This window comes from Heliangelus exortis, chromosome Z (genome assembly GCF_036169615.1).
Source record: "Heliangelus exortis chromosome Z, bHelExo1.hap1, whole genome shotgun sequence".
Taxonomy (NCBI): domain Eukaryota; kingdom Metazoa; phylum Chordata; class Aves; order Apodiformes; family Trochilidae; genus Heliangelus; species Heliangelus exortis.
This window is the reverse complement of record NC_092454.1, coordinates 36,558,748-36,586,531: the sequence shown is the minus strand read 5'-3', so window position 1 is coordinate 36,586,531 and position 27,784 is coordinate 36,558,748. Positions and strand designations below refer to the sequence as shown.

The following is a 27,784-nucleotide window of genomic DNA, read 5'->3' as shown; positions in this document are numbered from 1 at the left end:
CACAACATATTTGTAGCACAAACCTTCCAGCATTTAAGCACTGATTCACCCGTTCGTGGGTGAATTAATTCCTTTAGCAGGTTATTGAAAGCTTCAATGTATTCTCTTCTTCCTGCCCAAACATCCCTCATACTGGGACTCCAAAATAAAAAATACTCACACTTAATGTTATCACTTACTTAGGAAAGATTTCTCTTAAGAAAATTTCCCCTCTCAAGCAATGTAGCGAATTGTTCCTGAGATCTCAATTGTAATTAACAGTAAAAGGAAGATTTAATAAAACTTTAAATAAAACAGGTTCTCAAATGTGGCTGATTTCTTAGGAAATGAGACTACAGTAGAATATTAAGCAGCATCCTTCTTTGCCAGTGTAGGATTATTCAAGAACAAAGCAGACAGACAACTGTCAGGAAAAATAATGCTTACCATACAGGAACAGGCTGCCTGTGTGGAAACATTCTGGGTAGAAGTTCACCATAAATGCCTCATATAAATGTTCCCCGCTGAAATTTAACCCTGCTACCCCTCAACCTTGACCGAAACAGAAATGTAAGCTTTCTGTTCTCATGAAACATTTTTTCACAATTAAATTATTTAAAAATCAGTGGAGAAACTTATCTTCATTCTTATTTATATCTTTTAAACTTTGCAAGTAACTGAGCTATCTGACCTGCACACTTCTTGTCAGTATATTGTGTACAGCTGTTTTTCATTACTTTTCCCAGACAAAGGCAATTATTTATCAGCTGTGTTGACCTTAGAACTGGGAGGGATGATGATTCCAGTATGTTCAAAAAGACAAAAATTAGTTTGTTTCACCAGTGCAGCTTTAAATTTGTTGTCTGCCACAACAGAGACAACAGGTCTAACTAATAAAATAACAGAGCAAGCAGTGTGGCCAAATAGCCAAGAAGGCCAGGAACATCCTGGCTTGCATCAGCAACAGTGTGGCCAGCAGGACTAGTGATGGGATTGTCCCCCTGTACTTGGCACTGGTGAGTCCACACCTCGAATACTGTGTTCAGTTTGTGGCCCCCCCACTGCAAGAAGGACATTTTGGTGATGCAGCAAAGAATGAACCAAGAAGGGCAATGAAGCTGGTGATGGGTCAGCCTAGAGCACAAGTCCTGTGAGAAGCACTTGAGGGAACCAGGGCTGTTTAATCTGGAGACAAATAGGCTAAGGAGAGACCTTCTTGCATTCCACAACTACCTGAAAGGAGGTGGGACCAAGGTGGGTGTTGGTCTCTTCTCCCATGTAACAAGTGGTAGTACAAGAGGAAATGGCCTCAAGTTGCACCAGGAGAGGTTTAGATTAGATATTAGGAAAAACTCTTCACTGAAAGGGTTGTCAAACATTGAAACAGGCTGCCCTGGATGTATTTTAAATCCATGTAGCTGTGCAGCTTAGGGACATAACTTAGGAGTGGACTTGGTAGTTTTAGGTTTATGGTTGGACTTGATGATCTTAAGGGCCTTTTCCAACCTAAATTACTCTGTATTTAACTTCATTAAGCCTTGCTTTTCCTTGTAACAATGCAGTGTACTTACTACTTTGCTGGTACTTGAGAGCTGGTACTTGCTCTGTCTGTGGTAGCATTCTTGAATTCTGGGGTCTTCACAGAGCTTCTTGATTGCTTTCACTTGTTTTCTTTCCAACATCACTTTACACCACTTTATCCACTTCCACTTCTTTGATCGTCTGAGCACTCTCCTAAGCAATTAAATGATTACACTATTGTGAGAATGGACTGCTGTTGGCATGCAGTACACACCCTCCCCTTTGTTATACTGTTCCCATCAATGAGACCAAATAACCAAAAGGAATCTGGGAGAAAATAAGCAGATTTAATACCGGTATGCATTTAGTTTTTCAAGTGAAGTGATTGAACTGAATGTTTTAATCAAGGTAGTCTTGATTAAAGGTCAGAAGGAGCTGTAAGCCCAGTATTTTTAAACTCCCTAAAGTTTAAGACCAATTTATAACAGTGGCAACATTTATGAAATTATAGATACTTTCTTTAGTACAGATACTTTTGGTTAGTTTGTTGCTCTGGTTTGTTTCAGGACAAGCCACAGGCTTAGCAAGCATGAACAGCCACCTAGCAGGCATCAAATTCCTACAAGTCATCTTTTGTTTGTTGCTTACCTCGGTCAGACACAGCCAAAGTGCTAATGCAAGGAATAAAGTGATTTTTCTTTGCTGTCTGCTGTTAAGCTTAAGAGGTTCTTCAAAGATAAATGTAAGTTTTGCTTTTAAGGGATACAAAAGAATCCCTTAAATGCAAAAAATTGCTAAAAAGCAACAGCAGTGAGTGGTGCAGTTGATTTGCTGGAGGGAGGAGATGCCATCTGGAGGGGCCTGTGCAGGCTTCATCACTGGGCCTGTGCAAACCTCATGAAGGCCAAGGGCATCATCCTGCTCCTGGGTCAAGGCAATCCCCAACATCAACATCCTGGGATGCATCTTTATGGCCAGTAGGTTAAAGGAGAGGTCTGGGAAAATTCTCCACAGCTGGAATTATCTTTGATTATATGAGCATTCTGTTACACAAAATCAAATGCGAAGTCTTCTGATTTGTATTAAAAGTGTTTTGGTTTCTGATTTATTTTGTTGTTTTGGTTTGGGTTTTTTTGTTCTCAACAGTAGCTAAAAGCTTTAAATGTAACTGCTATGACTGCTGCACTGTAAATTGTTAATCAATGTAAAATAGTTTAAAATGCATCATGATATAAACATTTCCTTTAGTGTTACTGACAGATTCTTTACAAATATAATGTAATTCATATTGGATTTTTCCTTTTACACAGTACAAATATGTTACCAATGTAGGTAATATTAACCACTGAATAACTTTTTCCATTCTGTAACTATTACATCAAATGTTCATACTGATCTAGAACAATGTAGAAAGAGCTTTACCTCTGTTTTATAACTTATTTAGGCACTGTATATGAGGCAAGAGATTAGAGATCCTGTGTTCTGCTGGTAACTTTTTTCCCTGTTTTCCATCTTACTTGGTAAAAGACATGAAGAATAGTTTGTATTATGTGTAACTCTTCCTGCACTTCACTATAGCCAAAACCAGATGTCCTTCTCTAAAGAAAAGAAAGGGCACTGACATACAAATACAGATTGCAGCATTTTAACTCGGTCTGACTTGGGCTTCAGTCAGTGCTAAAACTTTGCATGTGTCTGACTTTGCATCAGGGCATTACATTGCCCTGATGTAATTCCAGCTTTGGTACTAGATCCCTGTGACAAGAAGTATTTTGCAAGTGTGTACATCTGCAAACCTTAGTCCACTGATGTGGCCCAGTGCCATCAGGAAAAATCCTTTTTGGGAAAATAATTCAGATCAATCTTTCATTCCACAGTATATAACAGAGTTCAACACCGATGGCTAGTGTTACACTCATAATTCAAAGGAAAAAAAATCCTGCAATAAAGCAACAGATTACTTAAGGCCCCAATTCATTTTAGCATTTTGAGTATGTTTTCTTCATCCTCAGTAAATAAGCACACTACTAACAGAAAATTAGTTCAACAAACTTTCAACAGAAAATGTCTTTGGTATGAATTACAGGTGGAAAATATCACATAAAAGCAAGATACAGAAAATGTCAGTTTCCTTAAAATGTAGTGTTCAGGATATGCAGTAATAAGTAACCTTAGGAGTCAGTGTGCAATAATCCAGCCAGGATCTAAAAGAGAAGGGGATTACACTTGGAGCACACTGAAAGCATTGCATGTCCTTCAAACTGGGCAGTAGCAGGTGAGTCCTGCATTCTTTTGTACTATGAAATATTAGCATTTTAACTAAAAGGTGTCACAAGGGTCTTTTTGAATGTGTACACATCAATGCATGTGATAATTTATTACTAACAGTAAATATCCATCGTAAGTAAAAACAGCAGTGCTACCTATTTCAGTCTCTGACTATTAAAATGACTGAGACAAATAATTTTTCACCAAAATTGTGTTGACATGATAAAACACCTCAGTGTAAAATAGGATGGTAATTGAAAATTGATTGTCTATTTTACCTCTGGTTTGAAGTAATAATGATTGTCAGAGATTGATATCTGCAACAACTTAGTTGCAGATATTCTGTATCACTAAAAATACCAATTGCAACTGAGCTGAAAATTTGCAAGTGATAGTGAAATTAAGTGAGCCCCCAATCTACCTACACAATTCTTCCAGTACATAATAAAAACCAGCCCTTCTAGGCTAAGATTTTTTTGTTTGTTTGTTTAAAAAGCTCTATCTAACCTGCTGAAGGATTCTTGCTGGTAACTGCAAATAAGTGGCCTTTGAATGTGCCACAGACTGTGAAAGCTAAATAAATTATATAACGGGCTGTAGCTATTTAAGCTAGTTTAATGTTTGATAACATATTTAAATGTCTGTGGTTTTCTCTGGTTAAACACAATAAGGGATAACTGATTGGTGTAAGATGCCTCACAAGGCTCACAGGACTTTTTTATCTTGCTGTAGAATCACCCCACTAGGAATTCTAGAAAAGGGCTGTTAGACCTTGTCAAGGCTTAGTAATAATATGTTTACATTTTAACAAATACCCTTTGGCATTACTGACATCATTGGATAAAAGTAGTTTAAATATTGTTAAACTTAGTACACATTAAATTTATTCAAGCATTAAAAAGCAATAAAAAAGCCTTAAAAATTAGTCACAACACACTAGTTTTGTGAATTAAAAAAATTTTTCCAAGCAATGATACTCACTTTGTATGTGTTCAGATTAGGGAGAACTTTACTGGGGCATTTTGCTGTTTGGTTGGTTTGTACACATATTCCACCAGTGACTGTAATAGAGCTCCTTCAGCCTTATAATGACTCAGGAAAAACATGAATAAAGGTCTCTGGAGGTACAATATGTGTAGATTCCTGAAAGGAAGGAAGCAAGTTCAGGGCAAAAAAAGTTGTGATTAGATAACGTTCATCTCAAGTTAAAACAAAACACAGAAACGCAGCTGACTAAGAATAGGAAATTCATCCATGCCTTGGTTTCCTTCCTTAAAAGTAATGAGGTTCACAGATCCAAAGCTCTGCATCTCTGCTCTGTACAGCCTTGTGTGCAGAACAAAACGTTCAAGAGGTAGGAGAGGTGGGATTCCTGTTGATAGCAACTACTCTTAGATTTCCTAGGTTGAGGAAGAGTAAAAATTAGTGAATTCAGAGTCAGGAAAGAAAACAAATCAAAGCATAAGTGCTAAAATGAAATAGAGTGATCTTCTGGCAAAACAACCACAATCTTGTTTTCATAAAGAACTTGCATATGGTTTCTTACTTCTGAGGTGCACAGATTTAAAACACTGGAATTTATATAGTGGAAACTGGAGGTAGTTTTTAAAGGTATGACTGCTATATATGGAAGAGCTACTGGGGTGGTAAGGAGGCTCTTCAACCAACTTAAGATATACACATACAAAAAGGACAACAACAACAACAAAAACAAAGAACAAACCCAAAACCAAAACAAAACAACTACAAACAACCCACCCCCCAAAAAAGAATAAAAAACCCCCAAACAAACAAAAAGCCCCAAAACCCTAAACCAACCAAACAAAAACCAACCAACCAAACAGAAAACCCAAGAAAGACAAACCAAACCAACCAAACAGAAAAATTAAAGAAAGACAAGAATGTCAGTGCCTGACTCCCACAAGTTTGGTGCAAGTTAACAAAATATATTATTTTTCTCTGCTTTAGTTCTGCTGCTCTACCGGAAAGCTTCTTGGAAACACAAAATAATTTTATTGTAGAGAATGAGACTGCATCGTGCAAAGGAAATTATGCAGTGAATACTTAAAAACAACAATTTTGGATAACTATAGCATGCCAAAATTGCAAGAATTGAGCAATTCAGTGTTCCTGGATTCTAGTTCCAACTTCCTAAGCTAGTGTATAGAAGTTCTGCCTCCCAGGCAGCTGGAGACAAGATCTACATGATTTAGACCTTATGATAGAACCAGGAACATTTGAAAAGAAAAAAATGTCTGTCCCTCCAAGGACTGTCCCTTAAAAAGAAAATTCACACTAAAACCAAGAACTATTACATATATCTTCTCAGAAAGCTCTAGAATCTGAAGTAGCAAGGCTGCCAATAAATTAAGCCCTTCTTGAAAACAATTTGCCTTCCTGGAATTATATTGTGTCAGTTGGTCTCTACACAGAGTTTCCCATTCCTGGTGAACTTTATTTCTGGCTTCCTTGCTTCAGATGAATCCTGACCTTGTGGCATGTGCCACTGTGCCGTGTGGCATACATGGCACCAGCAACTACCTTGAATGAAATCACAGATTGCCTCATTCTTAAGACACATAAGAATGCCACTCTTGAAAATGACAAGACAATTATCATATCCTTAGATATTTCACCCAAGAGCATCTGGAGAAAAGGGGAGTTCTGGGCACCTTAAGTTTCTACAAAGAAAAGTTTCTACAGGAAAAAAAAGACATGAATACAGTAAAGATTCACTGATAACCACTAAATTATCTCCCTTTCAAGGCACAGTTCTGCGTCTCCATGGTCACTCAGTACTTGATAATGACAAGTAACATTCACCTGCCACTCTTGACAATTTTTTACTTTTTTTAAAGAGTGAGGTATTTTTTACAAATATTACAGGCCACACTCATGAATTCACTCACTTTCAGCCATTCCACTGTACTGAAAGGATCCAAATTATTTAAAGAAATGGTTTTCAATTGTAGACAGTTATTTCTCAGTGTGCCTCATTAAGATGTGTAAGAGCTTCATAAATGAAGCTAGGCATGATTGCTTGCATAACAGCTAGGAAATTACAGGGAATGAAACCAATACAACTGTTTTAAATAATAAAAGATTATTTCCAGGTTCCCTGTCTCAAAGTCTAGCTTTCAATACATTCAGAGAGAAAGGGTCTTGATGGATTTGGCTTTTGCCTTTTCAAAAAAAAACCAGTTCTGAGTAAGGACATTACATGAAATGCACTAAAAAGAAGATACTACTCAATGAAAATATCTCATATTAAATAGTCTCATTAATTCAGTATACAGGGAAATATGAAAGAATTATTTAATCAAAAGTGCATCTTTAAGAACACTTATGCCTCAGCTGGCAATAGACTAAATACGGAATCATAAAATCATCAAGGCTGGAAAGGAGCTTCAAGACCACCAAGTCAAACTCTAAGTCTTACACCACTGTAGCCATTATATCATCTCCCAAAGCACCACATCCACCTGGTTTTTTTAATGCCCCCAGAGACTGTGAATCCACTACCTCCTTGGGCAATCTGTTCCAATGCTTCACCATTGTTTTGGTGAAGAAATTATTCCTAATATCCGATATTAACCTCCCCTGGGACAACAAGAACCCATTTCCTCTTGTCCTATCACTAGTAACTAGGGAGAAGAGACCAACATCTGTCTCACTAAAACCTCCTTTCAGGTAGCTGTAGAGAGTAATAGGGTCTTCCCTCGGGTTCCTCTTCTCAAGGCTGAACAGCCCCAGCTCCCTCACCCTCTTGTCATAAGACCTGTTCTCCAGACCCCTGATCAGCCTGGTTGCCCTTCTCTGCACCTTCTCAGGAACCCATTTCCTTCCTATACTGCCGTGCCTAAAACTCTGCACAGTACTCACCACGGCTGAGTACAAGGGTCAGATCACTTCCCTGGTCCTGTTGTTCACCTTGGTCCTCATACAGGTCGGGATGCACTTTGCCTTCTTGGCCACCTGAACACACTGCTGGCTCATGTTCAGCTGGTTCCTTTCTGCTTGGGAAACGATAGATAAGTCCCCAAAATGCATGCTAGTTTATAACATTGTCTTAAACATTTGAATCTTTAGGATTAATATTTTAATCAATCATAGTTACTACGCTGGTTCTTTCAAAATTCTCCCATCTCCTTTTCTGAAATAGTAAATCAACCATCCTTATCAAGTAATTCAGGACTTCAATTCCTACAAAGAAATAAATAAAAGATTAAACACAGGAAGTACCAGATATCTAACTATATCTAACAATCTGTTTTATCAGATTTCCAGGCCATATTTGAAGGCACAATTAGTTTGGATGTTGTTTCTATCTGATCTAAAATAACCTCCAACTCTTTTGATGTTCACCCATTACTAAGGACTGTTTTTAAGGACGTTGTCCTTGAAACTGTATGCTTTCCCACTGAGCCAGGCTGCTTGGCTGCCTTATTTCCTTGCTAAGTGAATTCCTTGGATATTATCTTATTTAGCACTGTAAGTGTACATCATGTTGTACTGCAGGTGAATGCTGCCAAACATAACATGTCCCTGCCCAGAGAGATTACACTCTTAAGACCCTTCAGACTCCTCAAAGCACAGCCCACAGGAGCATGGCTTCAGACTTGCACAGTCTGAAACACTTCTTCCTTAACCCCTTCACTAATATAGGGCACCAGATGCACTTTCACATTCCAGTATTCAGCAGAAAGCAAGTTAAGACAACTGCAAAATTCAAATGTTACTGCTTTTTTTTTTTCTATATTAAAGAATATCCCACTGTTGCCAAACAGAGATATGGAGAATCTTTTATGTTAGGCTTCCACCAACATGATTTCTCTCCTCTAGCTCTGAAGATTCTGTATTCCCAGTTTCTATTTAATTTACTAGATTGTCGGTTGAATAGACCCAATAAGCTTTATTTCACAAAGTAATTCCACATTTTCCTAGGTATTAATTCCTGCAAATCTTAGGTATTGGCTGTAATTGTGTTCTGACTCAGTTCTGTGGGAGGAACAGATCTGTGTTTTCCTGTTCCAAACTTTCCCAGTACCTCATTTAGAACACAATTCAGAGAATGTACCTGACAAAACTTTATAGTTTATGTGCTGCCCTATGAATTCACATGGTGAAATTCACCCCTTTAGTTTTACACATTAGCATGAATTAAATATTGGTCATAATAGAAAGAGGTCATTATTTACAAATTATTTCTTAAAAAACTATACTTAAAATACAGGACACTATGTATTACCGTCACCAAGTGCCACACCACCACCAAGAGAGGCTCAATTGTTTAGAATTGATGCCCCTGTAACAAAGGCAAACAAAGACCAAAACAGATGAATGCTGAAATGCTTGGTCCAGCAATGCTTAAGACTGTATTAATTGTTTCAGCCCAAATAAGAATTCTACATACTAAGGAAAAGCACGTACTCCTTCGTGCATGAAGGGCCTGCTTCATATAATAGAATTGGGAGAATTCATGCTTTGGTGACTCTGCTTCACTGGCACATGCTTCCACAACACTCTTCAGCAGTAAGTGTTGAAACAAGGTTTGTGCCTGGTTCTCCTAGAAGCAAAGTTTGTTTGTCAGCAGAACCCAAGGTAAATAACTGCAAGGGAGTCCAGAGTAGCTATTTCCTTAAGACATCTCACCAAGAACCTCATTTACTATCTTACTGCAATGTCAGCCATAACTAACCAAGGTACTCTGCTTCTCTGCTTTCTCATCCTCCTTCCTTCAACAAACTGTGCCACACAAGTTAAATTTTGTCCTCTAGTAGGCTGCAGTGACATAATTCAATCTGATGACAGACAAGTCAAAAGCAACGAAACGGATAAAGATAACTCACGCTAAACAAGTGAGAGGCTAACCAGAGTTTTGCCTGTGTCTAGTTCATGAATTACCATTCCTATGCCTTGTAACATCAGCTTGCTCCTAAGGCAGATGATTTTTAACAGTACATAGCATCAGGTGCCTTGTTGCCAAGCAGCCAGCTCATAAAATCTGGAAGAGTTTCGTGTTTTCTACTGTAACATTTAGAAAACAGCAGGTGCAGACATGTTCACTGCTGGTTTTGGCACAAAATTTCATGTGTCTGTCCCAAGGGTAAGGAGATAACCCAAAACCACACTAGATAGAAGAAGAGTTGGACTACCTTACTGAGTCTCATCAGTGGATTTTGCTTCAGTAAAGAATACACCTTTACCATCATAATCTGGAGTCTCTTTTAATCAACTGGATATGTGCATTAAATATCAGAAATAATCATGTGACACCTCTAAATGTCATTGCCCAATGACATCACAGAATCACAAAATAGTTTGGGTGGGAAGGGACCTCAAGGATCATCTAGTTCCATTGCCACTCCTTCACATTTTTTCAAAATAGAAATTTTGTTCTTTTGCTTTAAGTTTTTGCTTTGCCAAACATTTGTTTCTAATTCTCCAGACCAGAGGACATTTTCATTTGCTTCTGATTCAGTAGAATATTATGTGAGTGGAAGCAGCATATTTGTAGCACTCACTTAAGAAGATTACTTTGATGACTTCAGCATCCCTGCCCACAGAAGAGAAAACTGTTCAGTAGAGAGTTTACCAAACATCTGAAAAGTTTAGCAGAGATAGAAGGTCAGGACACACAGCTTCCTATGTCATGCCAGCATATCTAATGTTACAATTTGCCTCAAGACAGGAAACTAGCACTCTCCTGGAGTTATCTTTGTCGTCTATGTCGCAGACACTGTCCAAGTTTATCAGTGACTTAAGCAAGACTCCATCTTGCTCTCTCCTGTGTCCACAGACCACCCTTTTCCAATCTCTTCATATTTTTCTCCCATGAAGTCCATTGCAAGTTTAGGAATAGCTTCCTCCAAGCCTCCAGAAATCAACCGAACTTTTTTCTTTCCGATTTCTCGAGATCACCTTACATTACCACAAGGTATGTCTCAGAACACTTTACAAAGCTGGGCTGCCAGTATGGATTTAGGGCCACTGTTTCTCATGCTGATCACAACTGTCTATTGACAGTGTTATATCTTTTATCTTGTTACTGATCTTTATCTTGCCTATTTAAAACTTCTTGGGCACCACCTACACTTCTGAATTAGTTCTCTTTATACTTTATACAGCAAGTTCTATTTATAAGGTTCAATATAATAGGATGGTGGTTCACGAACAGCAATGCTGGATGCAGACACAATTCACTACTCAGGTTATTGTTAACAACCATCAGCAGCAGGTAAACTTATTCTAAATTTAAAGTCAGGAGGCTGTGTAATTAGAGAACATAAATGAATCAGTACTATATAATGATATTTCTGTAAATCATTAAAATTATTGAGTGAAAATAATCTGAGAATTTGAATGCAAAACTATCTATAATAAAGCTGCATGTACGTACTAGCTAATTCCTGGAACTCCAGTGGTGTATTTGTGCTACAAATGAGGATGTAGCTTTGACACTTATCTTAAGTTAATCAATATAGTTAAGAAAGAAATCTAAACTAAAACACACTCAGCAAGCTATTCTTATCTCCCTTGCAATGACAAAAACATCCTTTACTTCACTGTTTATCAGTTAGTTTTTTCAGATGTTCTAAAACACATTTTGTAAGCAAACATCCAAACCAAGTAACAGCAACTGGGAGTGATAAAGAAGTTCTCTTCTAAAACACACTCTTCATCTGAAGTAGAAGACTTGTCTTACATGATTCAGGCATTCCCTATGAAAGTACTATGATAACTACGTAGTAAAACACGTAGTTTTTAGAAACAAAATACTAGACAGAGCTTTCAGAAACCTCTATTCTTTGTGAGGACTCTCATGGTATCTTAACATGCAACTAAAAAACACACAACTCAGCTGAAGCATGTTGCCTAACTTATTAACCTGAACTACTATAGCACAACAGAACTACTCGAAACTCTCTGTAGAGAATACAAGCTAAACAAAGTCCTACAGTCTTTAATCATATGTTTGCCTATTATGATTATTTTCCTGCCATATTTTATTAGAAAACACAGGCAAATACCAATGCCTGCAATTACAGTGTTAAAAAAATAACTCTGCAACCAGGAACAAAAAATATCGTGTATAGCCTGAATGTGACAAAAATTCCTAGGGAAAAATGCATGTGTGTTTAATTAAGTGTTTTATTTTGCTGCAATTCATATTTGTATGGATGCTTCCATTGCAGATTTAGTAGGGAAGTTTCACACACTCTTTCAACAGAAATAGGAAAAATTTCATACTATCTATATCTTTGATAGAAAAAAAATTAAACCCCCTGGTTTGGTATGTACAGTAACCAGGTCTTCTGAAACCAGATTTTACTTAAAACTTATTGGTAAAACCAGTTTTTAATTTTTATGCACAGAGAATGACCATATTTAAGCAGACTGAATTGTTTTCAATAGTTCTGCTCATTTGCTTATTTTCACAGTTCCACTCTGTTTGAGCAACTAATCAAGTTTATACATGACACACAACCTAAGAGGAGTGAGAAAACAAATTAACTCACAGCAATTTAGATTATTTATCTATGGCATGCAAGAAAACTGTGTACACATTAGTATAAACAAATGAAAATTCAGCAGTCTAAGAATTGGGAGGAAGACACAAAACTCTAATGTAGGTAGAATCAATTAAAATAGACTTGTAAATCATAATATGTAGACAGGTAAGCATGATTTTCCAATGCCAGACCAAGGTTACGAAGGTTAATGTGACTAATGCTAGCAAAATCAAAAAAGCACAACAATGGCAGTAGCAGAGAACTTTTATCTGCATTTTTTGGCATGGATTCACTACATTGGACATTCCAAATACATTGTGGAGTTCTAATGGAAGGGGCAATGTTGGATCAGACTGTCCTCATATCCTAGTCTTCAGCTGTGGCAAAATGGGACACGTATGGAAGAGTACAAGAACATGAGTTATTTCCCCTTCATGGGTATCTTCCAGCATCCAGTTACTTCCAGTTGAGTGAGGCTGTGACCTGTGTGTGGTTTCTGTATATTTAACAAACCTCAGGAGAGTTCCTTTCCATGAACTTTGTGGTAAGGGCTTGAACTCTTGAACCTACAGGAGTAGGTTTTCATGCTGCCTGTAGTCCTACAGCAAGGAATTCCAAATCCTAACTACTGCTCTGTGAAGAGACAGCTTGTTTGGCTTTCAGTCTTTATTTAATGCTCTACAGTCCCTGACAGGGAGGAAATTAAGACTGGCTCAGCCTCTTCTAGCTGTCTCTTTGCCACTTCTGATTTCATAGGTAACTATAACCACCCCTCACCTCTAGCTTTTCCAGTCCTTCGTGGCCTGTCCTCATGGTTACAGTTTCATAACTTTGTTCATCCTTTTCCAGGTGTTTCATAGAGCAATCTACTAAGAGCCCAAAGTATGACTCTATTGCACATAGAGTTTGTAATTTTTTATAAAAGTTGGATTCCTTTTCCCTATATGCACCACTTGAGCTCTCTACACCAAATTACACCTGCTGTTTCATTTATTATTCATCTCATGCAACTGGTCTTAAGCATCATCTTTACTGCCCAAGGAGAATGCTCATAGAAATGCTGTGACAATGGCGAAAGGCATTTTTTTACAATTCAAGACAACTTGCACCTCTACATGGTAGACTGCTGCTTAGGACTCCAGACTGACAGAAGCAGCAGAAATCACTGGCCTGCACTCCATTGTGGCTCTATTTATTTTAATCTAGAACTTCCGGCCAAAGCAAAGATCAAAGTTTCCCAACTGCTTTGCACCCCTCTAAGCCAGGCATCATGTCACATTGATACTTAAAGAAAATCTAGCTTAGCCACCCTGCTTCTTGATTTTTAGCCTACACCATGAAGAAGCTTGGAACTAATCCTAATTACAGGATAGGAGGCATGCCTTAATGTGTGCCTTCGTGAGAAAACTGGAACAGCTAGGGCTTCAAAGGGAATGTGCTCTAGTAACTCAATCACTCCAAGTGTAGAACAGAAAGTAACAGATCACTTTTCAAGATAAAGGAGGAAATGTATAACAACATCCACATACCAAAAGTGGAAGCTTGGCATGTAACAAGACAAAGCACCTTTTCTATCCACCCTGTTGGGAGTAATCTATCACTGAAATGCTTTATCAAGATTTCAAGTGAATTTACTATTACAGTTATTATCATTTTATTTTTAATTGGAGCATAACTTTTAGAAAACCAACCAAGCTAAGATACAAGAAAGTCCTATGGTCTGTGTTGTAGAGAAAATCAGACCAGATAATCACACTATCATCTCTCTAGTCCATCACATTTTATAATGCATCCTTGTGCCAAGCACTTCTGGTGTGTATATGCATGGCATAACTGAAAAATAGCAGTCAGCTTTTGAGACACTTTTAAGGATTGTTATCTCTTGGAATTCAGCACAATGTGTGTTATAATCTATGTAATTTAATTTGTTCATATCAGGAATACAGAACAGCAGCCTGCAGATCAGGGGAATACAAATACATGTTTAGCATCAAACAGAAAACGAGACAGACAGGAATGTAACAATGGACAGCTAGGGATAAAACATAAACTTATACAATAATAAGGATTATTTACCTCTAGAATTCCTACTCAACTTTCTAGTTTATTCTTTATCCTCTGTTCCCATTAGGTTTCCTAAACCTCTGTCTGAATCTTCTCCAACTTCTTTATGATCATTTATTCCAACCATGTATTTTTGTACAAGAATACTAATATTCCCTATGGTCACAGTGGTTACCCTTGAAAAATCCCTTTTTTTTTTTTTTTTTTTTTTTTTTTTTTTTTTTTTTTGGCATAGGGGAAAAGAAATAACAGTCAGGTCAGTCTAAAGCAGAAATAGGTTTTTACCTTTCACAACTTTTTGTGACACCCACAGTGTCTGTAGCCCTGTAGAATTACTGCTCATCAGACAATATTCCCTTTAAGCAGGAGCAAAAAAGACAAATCAAAAAGCAAGGATAAAAGCTGAATAATTTGGTAAATCTCACCACAAGTCTCCATAAGACTATCAAACTCAAAGCTAAGTATTTCTAGTTTTGCCATACACTAAATTAACACAGGACCTGGCTCACAGGTACGGAGGTCCGGTCTGCAAATACCAAAAGGACCTTTTGGATATGTGTGGACAAGCTAAGCTTTATTGGATCTCTTATTGACTACCTACCTTACAGACTGCCTCTTCTGACACTGCTCCAAGGCCCATGCCCTCTTCCTCACCTGCCATCACCATCACTGTATAGACTGACAGAATCACAGAAGGGTTGAGGTTGGAAAGAGAACTCTGCAGATCTTCTGAAATTAAGAAACCTTGTTCTTTTTTTCTCACTATTGCCTCTTATTCCATTAGCCATCAGCTGCTCACCCCACCCAGCTTTTTCCAGAGACCAGCTTTAGCTCATAGTAGCACATATGGTTTGAACAAGACACTGAAGTGCCTCCCTCAGTCATACCTCAGACACCGGTGTGTAAATACAGGTGTGCACCTGACACCCTGACAGGGCAGCTGCCATTTGGCATAGGCAGAAAAAGTCTTCAAAGATGGTCAGAGCATTTTCACTGCAACAATTTGGGCAAGTACTGTGAGTACTTAGCAGACAATATCTGTACTCTTCTATTAATAATGACATTAATGCCATTAATGCCTTATTTTACTGGAGCTCCTCTCTCAGGAGAGTTTTGGCACCGCCTGTGGGTTTTAGGCATTCTTTGGAATGTGTTGGCCAATAGTCATTAGTTCATATAACCACTTTGTTCCACTGTATTAAGGTGAATAATCCACACTATTACTCATACTGCTCAGTTTTCTGGGAAACTTGCATTTAAATTTCTGCTTTAAAAGAGGAGTTTCCAATTCCCAGTGATTTTAGATGTTTCAGCCAACATTTTCAGAAACTATTGCAAGTTACAAAAATTCTGCAAGTACTGGAAATTTTAGATGTGGCTATAAAAGCTAAGATTAATTTTGGTTATATGACTAAGAGATAAGAGGATAAAAAGAAAGCAGCAGCGCAAACACATACAAATTCACAGCACAAAAAAGAAGGAAACATGCCAGCCATACAGCTTGCAACTACTCTTTTGTTTTTATTGTAATACCTGTCATGAAGTCTTAGCTTCAGAGAATCCCGGGTACACAACCACTGACCTCCTTTAGAACAGTGTATCTTCCCATTTAGATGAAACTATCTTTTAAGATGGAGAACAAAATCTAGAGGAAGGTTTCAGAGGGACAGACTGGAAGCCAAATAACCAAGTAGAAAAAAAATTCTAATTTGCAAAGAATTAATTTTCTTCGGAAATTCTAGTTTAAAACTTAATTTTCCAAGCCTGCTAGAAGGAACGTATTAGAGAGACTAAATCTGACCTGAAGTCAGTTCTTTAAAGCACAATAATAGTTGAATAGTTCAGCTTTTTACATACCCATCCTTTTCATTTTTAATATGAATTGCCTATAAGCAATTTATTGTGTTGCTGATTTGAAATTTGTTATACAATCTAGGGTAAAATAGACAAATTTTTACCTCAGTTTTTAAGTAACCATCTAAAAATATCAAAAAAACATTAGGCATGTTGTTTAATGGCACTAATTTAGTGGATAAATATGTGAAAAATATACTACTTTTTCTTCTAAGAAGTACGATTTTTCACTGTACAGAAAGAATTGAAAATATAAATCAAATATTGCCCTTTGTATCTTTTATCTAAATTCAATGTATTCTGCATTACTGCAGATTTTCAACAGAGGTGATAAGAATCAAGTGACAGATAGAGAGCTCTTTAGTTTAAAAAGTAATTATGTTTATTCCAAGATTCCCTCTCCTGTGGTGAGTTCCTGATCTTCTCTTTTTCCCCACTGTTACCACACATATTCCTCAGGGAAGTCAAACTCACAGTGAGTGCTGTCATCACCAATTTGTGGATCCAGAGTCAGTTAAGTCTGCACACAGAAATCCTCTTGGCCTTAATTTACTGCATTCTTTTTTGCTTTATGTATAAGAAATTGTGGTTTAAATGTCAAAGCTACGGAAAACCCTATTTTAGACAACAAAACAGGATCTTTGTGGGCTCTACTTGACAGCTTGCTGAGCACAAGACCTGTTCAGAGCTGTACAGCCCTTGCAAAAAGGTTGATACCACCAAGTCCACTAGGCTGGGGGAGCCTCCTTGTTGCATTGGCAGTGTAGCCTTCCACCACAAGCCAGCTGTGAAGAATCATCCAGAGTAATATATATAAACTGCCAAAAATACACCTATACTGGCTGCAAATTCCAGCCTTTTATCACGTGCATTAATACTAGCACAATGAAAATCCATAGCCAAAGTATTGCATCTTTAAAGTTAAATTTGATTGTAATAAAAAAATACTTTTAAAAGCATAAAATAAATGTAATACCATCAGGTTGCTCTTAAAATAAAACACCTGTTATGACCAGTGGTTTCTTTGCTAGGGTTTTAAAAAATTAATGGAAAAAAGAAGCGTTATGTCATTTTCCACATATTCACATGCAAACATGTCATGAAATCAATGAATAATTATTATTCACTGTTTATTCCATTTTCCCCAGCTACAAGATTTTTCATCTTACTGTATTTGTCTTTTTGCATTCCTATTTTCTGACATAAGCTAATTAGCTGTCCTGTAAAATTCATCTGGCAGTGTAGTACTTCTTTTGTTCAGAAAAATCTTAGTTTTGCTGACTCACACTCGTGCTGGGCCATTTCGTAAGAAAAAAGGACACAGGATCACTGCTTATTGAAAGTAATATATGTTTTGGAGATGTAATATTATGACCACTTTCTGAAATGAGTTTTTACACAGTACTCTGCTTTTCTCCTTAAGTAATTGTTCATACTGCTAAAAGCTCTTTTGTTAATTGCGAACATACACACTGTCATCTTACCAGGGCATTTTAAAAAACAAATGAACCAATAACAGCAAGATTAAATTCCTATTCTATGATCCTCAACCTGAACAGGATTTTTTTTTTAATACAAGTAAGTTCAAATTTCTAACGTTGCCTACAGTGGAGATAGATAAGAGCGTGATTTTCCTGCAATATAGGATACATTTTAGATTGGAAAATGAGGGAAAAGTTTCAGTGAACAAGTATTGTAAAATCTCTGTCACATCTCCAGTGTTTTACCCAAATAGGCTTAAACAAACCCAAATAGGCTTAAACACCTTGTTTCTTCTGCATATTTGTAGCACAGCACAAACTAACATAATCCATGAGGATATAACTAACCAGCACAGTCAGGCAAACAAGAAATATTTTTGAATATGATTTTTAAGACTTACATATATTCACAAATAGAATGCCATTTGTGTTCCTCCAACATAACTTGATTTTTTTCTCCTTTTATTTGAAGATTTCTTTTCCTGCACTATGACTAAGTTGATGTTTAAAAAATTCTGAGAGTGAAAAGAGCTTTACTACGTCACGGCTATGTGCTGATGTTTTCTTTCTGTGTCCCACATATACCTTCCTTCTTTCATTTACTTATCTTAATATTCACACTAACTCAATCATGATTTCTCAAAGAAGCCAGAAGATAGGCTGCCATTGGCTTCCATCTTGCTTTTTGGCAGTCTCCACTATCAAATGAAAAGAAGTTTTTATAAAAGATGTTGATGCAAGCCCTAACACAAGACTATCATCAGAGACTGGAAGTCATGCTATAGTAACTGGTGACTTAACCAACACTCAGTTTAACAATTTACTACATTGAAAAAGTGACCTATGGATAAAAAAATACGACTTCTCCCGCTACACACCCCCAATTAATCCCTATCAGAAAATTTTATCCCCCAATTCATCCCTATCAGAAAATTTTATAGAGTGGATATAAGAGAAAAAAATAAATAGAAAAAAAAATCCAAAACTGTGGTGTTTATTTAGTACCACAATAATTTCTTGAATTATAGAATCATAGAATATGCTAAATTGGAAGGACCCATCGGGACTGATCATGGAGTCCAGCTCCTGTCCCTGTATAGGACACCCCAAGAATCACACCAGTGATTTATTACATTTCCAAACATCTGCAGGATTTATGCTTAAAATATATACAAAACATGTTATGATACTTTGCAAATTCCAGTTGAGTATGAAAAAACACCCCAAGAAAACACCACCTGAAAGCAGGATAAAAATTGCACTCTTTAGTATGACTGTATAGAGAAGAATAGTTGCTTAATCCAAGCAACTTCAAAACAGTAAGAAACAAAAACCTGTTTCCATCTCAATGCAGCATCTAGAGAAAGTCAGACCATTTACTTAAATACTTGCAGTTGACAACAGCAATAAGAAGACTTTTGAAACACCTTCTATAAATCTTGCTTTCATTTGCAAACATTAAGAGGATGAAGAGTACTTTTTGGACACTCTGTCTGTATAGGAGTTGTGGATTTCTGCACACATCACACAAAGAAGTGACACCTGGCACAGAACAATCTGTTCTTTGACATTAAAAAAAAAAAGAACAAAAAAAAAAAACAAACCAAAAAAACCAACAAAAAAACCCCAAACAAACAAACAAGCAAACAACAAAACACCAAAATGAACAAATATTAAATGATGGTACTCAGAAGTGTTTCAAAACTCATGGAGGAGAAAACCTGACCTGGTCTAAGTCGGGGCACAAGATACAAGAAAACCGAACAAAAACTAATAACAGTGCCATAGGGAAACAAATTTTTTAGAAAAAAAGACATGCTCTGGAGAGGGTGGATATACTGAAATGAGGAGCAGCAGGCTACACAATATATGTTCAGTTACTAGACAGTTACACCTTTGCAATACAATTACAACTGCAGAGTCCCAACCCCTCTCTGCTCATCACTATTCTTGTCAACTGTCTTTTAATACAGCTTAAGATCCTTTAATAAAAGGCAATTACAAGACTTAGAGCACTTTGTGCTGTATTCATCACCTTCACCAGTATTCTCCTGGAAAGCGAATGGAGTGTCACATAGTGATTTTCATGCTGTGTCTCAAAAGCTTCTCTATGTGTAAGCAACACTGACTTTGCTGTCTAAATGACACTGGAGCTGGGCTTGCCAAACTATGTTCTTATTGCTTAGCACTTTGTTACCTTTAATAAGAAGCACAAGATCAAATTCTGCTTAATAGCTCAATTCTCTGTCCAAAATTTGTATTTGCTGATGTCATCTGTTATTTTGTGATAAAAAATACAAGGATTTCCATTTCCTGGTTTTATTTTAAACATTTTCTATCCCTCTTCTCTATAATTCTATGGAGAATAACAAAACCCAAATTCAATAATAAAAAATCTGATTTTTTTGTATTGTTCATATGGAAACATATTCTGAATGAAAAGTAGACTATAAACTATATTTTCTTCATATAGTACCTCACGTAATAAACCTCTAAATTCTACAAATTATTTCTGCCTTGATACTTTCTATACAGTCTTTCAGATTTTAACACTAAAATTTAGCCAGCTGGAAATCCCTGTTAATTTAAACAAATACCACCCAATAGCTTGCTTACATATTCTTTATCATACGTGAGCAACAGATGCAACTGTTGGATCCAAAGGATGATTTACCTGAGATAGTTTGGTTTTTTATATAGTTCTGAAATTATAAGCACTAAAACAAAAACTGTAATTGTTAAATTATATTGGGGAAGACAGTCTACATTATTATTAACTGATTTAAGTACACAAAAGCTGCTACCAAATGCACAAAAGGGATCTGTATGGTATGTTTCAAAACACGCCAGCATCAAAACAAATCTGATGTTTTCTTAAAGTAGACCAAAAACTCCTGGGGCTCAACTGACAAAACAGGCTCTGTCTGCATGATCTTGTCGTGTAGAGTGCAATTTACAACTTATATTAAAAAAAAAATTAATTAAAGTTTGACTTATTACGATCTTGTAACTTTGAAAATTCTCCATTCCTAGCCAGCTTCACCCCATATCCACTAATCCTTGCTCCTCTTTCCCCTAGGAACTCCCTGTTGTTCTGTAGAATCAGACAGTGGGGCACCAAATGCACCACAAAACGTATGGATTTTTAAGATTCTTCTTGTAGTATGTTATGGTTTAAATAATTTGTGTACAAACTGAAATTTCATGGGCTGAAACTAGAATTTTCTTTGCCCTGGCTTACCTCATTCTCTTTGGATATGTACTGTATCTTGAGAGTATCCGTGGCTCTGATCATCACTTGCAGCGCAGTAAATAGGTTTTGGTAAACCAGTTTTGTGAAGCCTTTCTTGTCTTCTTCAGTGTAACCTGATCCATGCATAATCCTCATTCGTCTAATGAACTTACTCTTTCCACTTTCTCCTGTGCCTGGGGGAGGGGGAAAGAAGAGAGAAGCAGAAAGTATTGTGTTTGCAAAGCCTAACTGTTGAAAATATTTGTACATATCCAGACAAGGATATGCATATCATCTGAGAATGTGTAAGAATCACCATTAACTGTAGTAAACTCCTGTATTTTGCCTTCTCCATAGTCAATATTGTTTTAGTCAAAATATTTGAATTGCAGGGTTTGGGAGGGGGGGGCTTTGATAAAAGATCTCATCATAACAGATCATTCAATGTTTAACCATGCTATAGGTACAAGTCACATTACAAAACAAGCAAGGTAGTTTGGGCACAAAACAAAGAAAGTATGTTAGTGTAAAGATTATATTCCTCACCACTGAGAAGTTTATGTACCATTTACAGCTTAGTAACAAAGCCTGCACTACTTCCAAACTTGAAGAATTTTATCATTTGGTCACATGACTTTGTTTCATATTTCAACTGATTCTAACATTAAAAAATGTTAACTGAAATTACAAAAATCATATTGATTACTGTCAGTTACCCTGTGAATTATTGAGTCTACTTAAAAAAACAAAAACAAAAACAAAAAACATATCAAATAGACTATAAAGTCATACACAAACTTACGTAATTCATATAATATTTTGCATGCACCTGTTTTTTTAAGCCCATTTACAGGACATAGTATGTTCCCTAATGTATTTCAGGACATAAGCCTTGTTGGTCTATGCTTTTCCTATTAGCCCTAAAACAGAAAAACCTCTGCACAGATTCATACCAAGTGTCCATACAGGCAGTACCCTGTTTCTAGCAGAGTTTGTAAATGGTGTCCAAGAGAAGAGTACAAAAAAAAAAAAAGGTCAGAATTTGTGACACTTCCATCATGAAATCCTCTGTGGATCTTCAAAGTTAGGACTTAGCTTAGGAGTTCCTCAGCCCAATGTTACCTACTTGGTAGCCCTGTTGTATTTCTCATGTACCTGGACAGGTCTCTTAAAGCTATGGGAACTTCTTGCATGCTCGACACATTTCAGTAAGGAGATTGAGAGTTCTATTACCAATGATACATAATTTGTCCCAATCCTGGAGCTACTAGTTTCGTTTCTGTTTCTCATACTCAATAAATCTTCCTCCTGCCTGCTCCCTTCTTCACACACTCTTGATTTTATACACCTCGATCATATTGCATTGGGCTTATGTGGCAAGAGTTTGGCAAGCAGGAGGGCTGAAGGGGTGGCTTCTGTGAGCAGAGCAGAGTTTTGTAGCTCCAATATGGACCCCACTGCTGGCCAAAGTGGAGCTGGTAGCACCTCTGTGATAACATATTTAAGAAAGGGTAAGAAAAGCTGTGCAAAAGCTGTGTGAGAAAGGGGTGAGAAAATGTGAGAGAAACAACTCTGCAGACACCAAGGCCAGTGAGGAAGGAGAGGAGGTGCTCCAGGTGCCTCTGCACCCTACTTCAGAGCAGAGATTCCTGTGGAGGCTGTGGAGGATGCTGGTGGAGCCTGCAGCACATGAAGGGCTGACAGGCCAGGGCATCTGAGGAAAGCTGCAGCCTCTGGAGAGCCCACGCAGCAGCAGGCTCCTGGCAGGACCTGTGGCTGATGGGTGACCATGCAAGAGGAGCCTTTTCCTAAAGAACTGCACACCGTCAAAGGGACCCAAGCTGGAACAATTTTTTTTGAACTGCAGCCCATGCAAAGGACCCATGTTGGATAAATTTGTGAAGGCTGATACAGTGACAGGGACCTTCAGGATGGAGCAGGGGATGGACAAAAAGTAGGAAGGAGTAACAGAGACAAAGTTATGATCTGACCACAATCCCCATTACTCATGACCCTGTATGCAAAGGGTTAGGAGGTGGAAGAGTGAGAAGTGAAGATGAGCCTGGGAAGGGAGAGTTGGGGTGGGGTGGGAGTTGTTTAAACATTTATTCTTGTTTCTCAACATCCTTCTGTTATTAATTGGCAATAAAATTAATTTTCCTAGGTAAGTCTGTTTTGCCCATGATGTTCATGGGCGAGTGATCTCCCTGCCCTTATCTTGACTCATCCTACTTTCTCCTCTGTCCTCTTGGGAACCTGGAGTGATAGGGCAACAGGGTGGGCATCCTTAGGTCAGCCAAGGTCAACCTACCACATTTATTCATTTTCAGCTGTACTTCTTCAAGGACGAAGAGTTCTAACAAGTTCAGTTCTCAGGTGGAAGTGTAGTGTGGCCATTCCTTTGAACGTTGTTGAAACTTTCTCAGTTTTGTTTACCTCTGAAATATTATTAGAGAATCAAAATTTAAAATACTATGGTGCTGACAAAGATTGGAGTTATGAACTGGCATCATTGTGTTAGCTGCACTGTAAGTAACTAAAAAAGAGAGAGTGTTATTTAGCTGTTCTTCATCTGCATTACCTTATGCTCAGCTACAATGGTCTTAACCATTGCCATTTCACTGCTCACTCTCACAGTATCTGTCTGCTGCTTTCAGTCATCCTTACAAACTTGACCAACTGAGCAGAAAAATTTTCTCTTGTAACTGCTTAACCTCTCCCTCACCAAATTCGCTCACTTTGTATTTCCTGTAATTCAGCACTGGTGTGCTGAGCAACAAATCCATTCTTAGAAATTGCAGTCCAGTTTTTGCATTAGGAATAATAAAAATGGCAATAGGATAATAAAAAGCAGGTAGTACAGAAAGTGTAAGTAATTGAGTAACAGAGCAATAACATTTTGACCTAATATATGCCTTTGAGGTATAAAATCACATCTCAGTGCCATCCATTCTAGAAGCATTAGATAATGTTGGGCTCTAAAACATTTTTATATACCTTCAGGGTGCTGGAGTTCTGTTATTAAAAGCAACTTCTAAAAGACTGTTTGAGTAAAAAAAACAAACAAAGAACCAAACAAATAGGCAAAGTGTATCTTACTCCTCAGTGACATTCGTGGTAAGCACTTGCCCAGACACGGTGCATTTATCTTCAGGAAATGATCCACTGAATCATTACTAACAAAAAATTGAACACATTTCTACAGAATCACAGAATCATATGGGTTGGAAAGGACCTCTGAGATCATCAAGTCCAACCCTTAATCCACTCCCACTGTGGTTACCAGACCATGGCACTGAGTGCCACATCAGTCTCTTCTTAAAAACCTCCAGGAATGGAGAATCCACCACCTCCCTGGGCAACCCATTCCAATGCCTGACCACCCTCTCTGTAAAGAATTTTTTTGCAAGGTTGAGTTCAAATCGTGCCTTTGTCTCTCTAATTTTCTTTCAACATGACCTAACTACATTCCTAAGCTCTTCCTGAATAGCCAAGAGGTCTATTTGAGATCTACTAGATCAAGAGCTAGAATACTCTCAAAAGGAGAGATGGAAATATCTTAGTTCATGTCAAATACGTATCTTCTTTTCTGTCAGTTCAAGCATTTCAGTTTTTCCTGTTTCCAGTACTGACTGCCACACTGGTAGTTGCTACCTACCCAAATCCACATTCTCAACTCAAAGAGACAGTGTCCAGTTCTGGAGCCCCCAACACAAAAAGAACATGGAGCTGCTGGAGCAAGTCCAGAGGAGAGCCACAGAGAGGATCAGAAGGCTGGAGAACCTCACCTCTGAAGACAGTCTGAGAGAGTTGGAGGTTGTTCCACTGAACAGAACAGCAACTTTGGCTGAGGTGATAAAGTCAGCTGTAACTCTTGTTCCAGTGACTGAGATTTGGGTTGCTTTTCTCCATTACCAGTTCTCAAATGGCAAAGGTACATTATAGACCTGCACATTTGCTCACTTTCCTACCCCAGCAAGTGGCACAAAATGTGGAGGGGAAGGGGGGAAGAAATGTTGCCTGGAGCTCTGCACAGGACTGGCCTACCACCCCAGGCCATGGAATCCTGCAGGTGGTGATACTCTTATCTTTCTCTCTCTCTCTGTAACAGGAGGGTTGAATGATGTGTTTGTCTTGAGCAGTCTGAAGGCCTTGAGAAGGGGCACTTTGAGAAGAGATGAGGGAAGTCATAAAGTTTGAGAAAAAAACAGCCCCTCGACAGGCCCAAGTTGGATACTGTTCATTTGGACAGACAATCAGGGGAAAACACCTAGCCAAAACCTGTTAATTCTGCTGACACAGCAGATGGCAAACTACAACTAAGGCAGCCACTCAATGGAACTTTCCAGGCCACGTCAGGATGAGCAAAGATTGGCTAGGACCTGTGGTTCAGCAAGAAATGGAGAGCATAAAAAGAAGATAGATTCTAACCCCTGGTCTTCTTCAAGGATGGGATCACCCTCCACCCCCTACTTCTTTGCTATGAAACCAATGGGATGCCACTGGATCCTTGTGTGGTGACTTTCCTCTCCTTTCTCTCTCATTCTCTCTCACTCTCTCCACCTTCGGGTGATGCTTTATTTTCCCTTCCTTTCTCTTTTCCCTTTTCTATCTCTCTCTACAGGATTGAGCTAACTACTATAGATTTAATGCCTACCAGCTCTGTCTGTGTTCAATAAAACTGTGTAGTTGCTGCAGATACTTTGTTACCTTTACCTTGTCCTTGTGGGATCCCACAAGAATCTCCTGGTTTCCAGCCTTTGGAACATGACATAAGCAAATACATTTTATCTGCTGCAGCGTGAAACAGGTTTCATTCTTGTCTTGGCAGCTGTGGTGTTGGTAACCTGCAAGTGGCTGCGTATCTGCATGAGCAAGCCCCCAGGTCCCAGCAGAATCATCCAAATCATCCCTGTCATCATGCATGATAAATAAGTCAAAATGCCACAAGTTAAAAAAAAGGTAAGGGGTCATAAAAGTAATTCTTAATGCTGTCTTTAGACCAGAACCTAGTATTAGTGGCTATTGGAAATAACTCACTGAAAAAATCATGTTTGCAGCTGCATCTAACTTACCAGATCTGTAGCCTCAAGCCTCTGCTCCCAAGCCTCTATCATAGGGCACATTTTTTAAGCTCTACAGAAAACTATTTTGTGGGCAGAAATAACTATAAGAATAAAGATTCCCACATTTGCAAATTAAATTATGGAATTTGATGCTTGTATTAAAAACTGAACTGTTGATAAACAGGATCTCCAATATTTTGTATTGCAGTTGTTAGGCTTTTCCAACTGATAGAGGAAACACCTTTCTATAACTCTAGTATTTACCATTAAAAATAACAAAAATGGCTTTCAAGTAAATAAGCCTGATTTACTGAAAATTTAAAAGGTTAGAGAAACAAAACCCTAGGTTTTTTTTTTAAAAAAAAAAAAAAAAAAAAAAGAGATCCAGGAGAAGAGACCTCCTGAAGTGACCAGAAGTGACCAGGAGAAGACCTCCTGAAATGGTGGAAAGGAAATTTTTGAGGTTCATGAGAAAGAAAAATCTTTAAAATCATTCAGCAGTCTTGGGGGATTACTCTGCCTATTATGTTGACTTTCTTCACAGACATGCTGTATTAAGTGCTGAAATTAGCTTTACAATGTAATACGCACAGTTACATGAAAACAAAGCTACAGCCATTTCCATTACTAAAAGGCAGCAACAAGACTGTTTTTAATGACCTGAGGAAATATGGATTTCATCTGTACCTTTCATACACAGTTCTTGTTTTCCAGTAGGAATACAACCCAAAAATAAAATGTGTTTCCAATTATCTTCTTCATTTCCCAAGGAGCATTCCTGAAAAATATACCAAGCAATATTCTGAAATATTATTTTTTGATTTTACTAACCAACAATACTAAAAAATACCCCCATAAACATATAAAGAAGAAAATTTGGCAGGACTGGAAGAGAGAAGAACCCCCAAAACCAGCAGCTATTTCAGGCACTTCATTCATATATTCTGTAGGATTCAGAACGTTTTCCATATCTGTTAACAGGGAAACATCTCTCATTCATTACAAAATCCTACATGGTAAAAGTGCATTCTGATGACTTTTCCCCTGCTTATGACAGGGAACATGATTAAGAATAAGAGTTTCATGATTTCCAAAATTAAATTAACAGAGAGAGAAGCTCCAAAAATATTTAAAATCACCATCAAAAGCTCTGTCAAGAAAAAAAATATACTTTTTTTTTTAATTATCAAAGTACATATGGACTAGTGCCAGTCTCCTTAGTCCTAACGGATTTCTATAGATTCTTAAAAACTCTCCTCAGCTGAGTTCCTTTCCCTTTCAAGCAAGACAGAATCATCTGTCCTTTTCCTTACTCTTCATGCTGAACTTAATAGCTCCATTTAGATCTAAATTCACCCTTTTGGCAGTTCTCAAGTTCTCAAGTTATGCCACAACTAATACCATGTTCAGGAATTACACCAGCAGATGTGTATGTGAGTATCTTTTTGTATATCAGAGTTCATGAGAAGTTTTTCCTTTAAAAAAATCACGGTGGTCTCCCATTAGTCATAATTAATTGACTGTGACTATTCCCCAAATAAGGTACTTCTACAGAACAGAGCCCATCCACTTCAAACTCAAGTTGGCTACTTAAGGCCATCTCACTAGGTGTTCAAGCCATGACCATCACCCAGCTTTTGGCAGCTTCATTTATGAAATAGAAAGACAAAGTAAATTTACACTGTATTTGCACCAAAAAGACACCACAGTGAGAAAAAATTGCCTACAAAACATAACTTTTAGTAATATTACCTTGTCTCTTAGTGTGAGGCAGTTGAAATAAGCAATGACTGGTAAGTCTTCCCT

At 37.7% G+C, this 27,784-nt stretch overlaps 1 long non-coding RNA gene across 1 annotated transcript; it reads right to left on the bottom strand.

Moving 5' to 3' along the window:
* LOC139790018 (uncharacterized) lies at window positions 1-23,348 on the bottom strand. The gene is made up of 4 exons (XR_011723342.1): window positions 23,224-23,348; window positions 20,922-21,106; window positions 4,750-4,911; window positions 1-1,713 (listed from the first exon to the last, which is right to left on the bottom strand). It is a non-coding gene; the product is annotated as an uncharacterized lncRNA (long non-coding RNA).
* Between the last annotated feature and the right edge of the window lie 4,436 nt (window positions 23,349-27,784).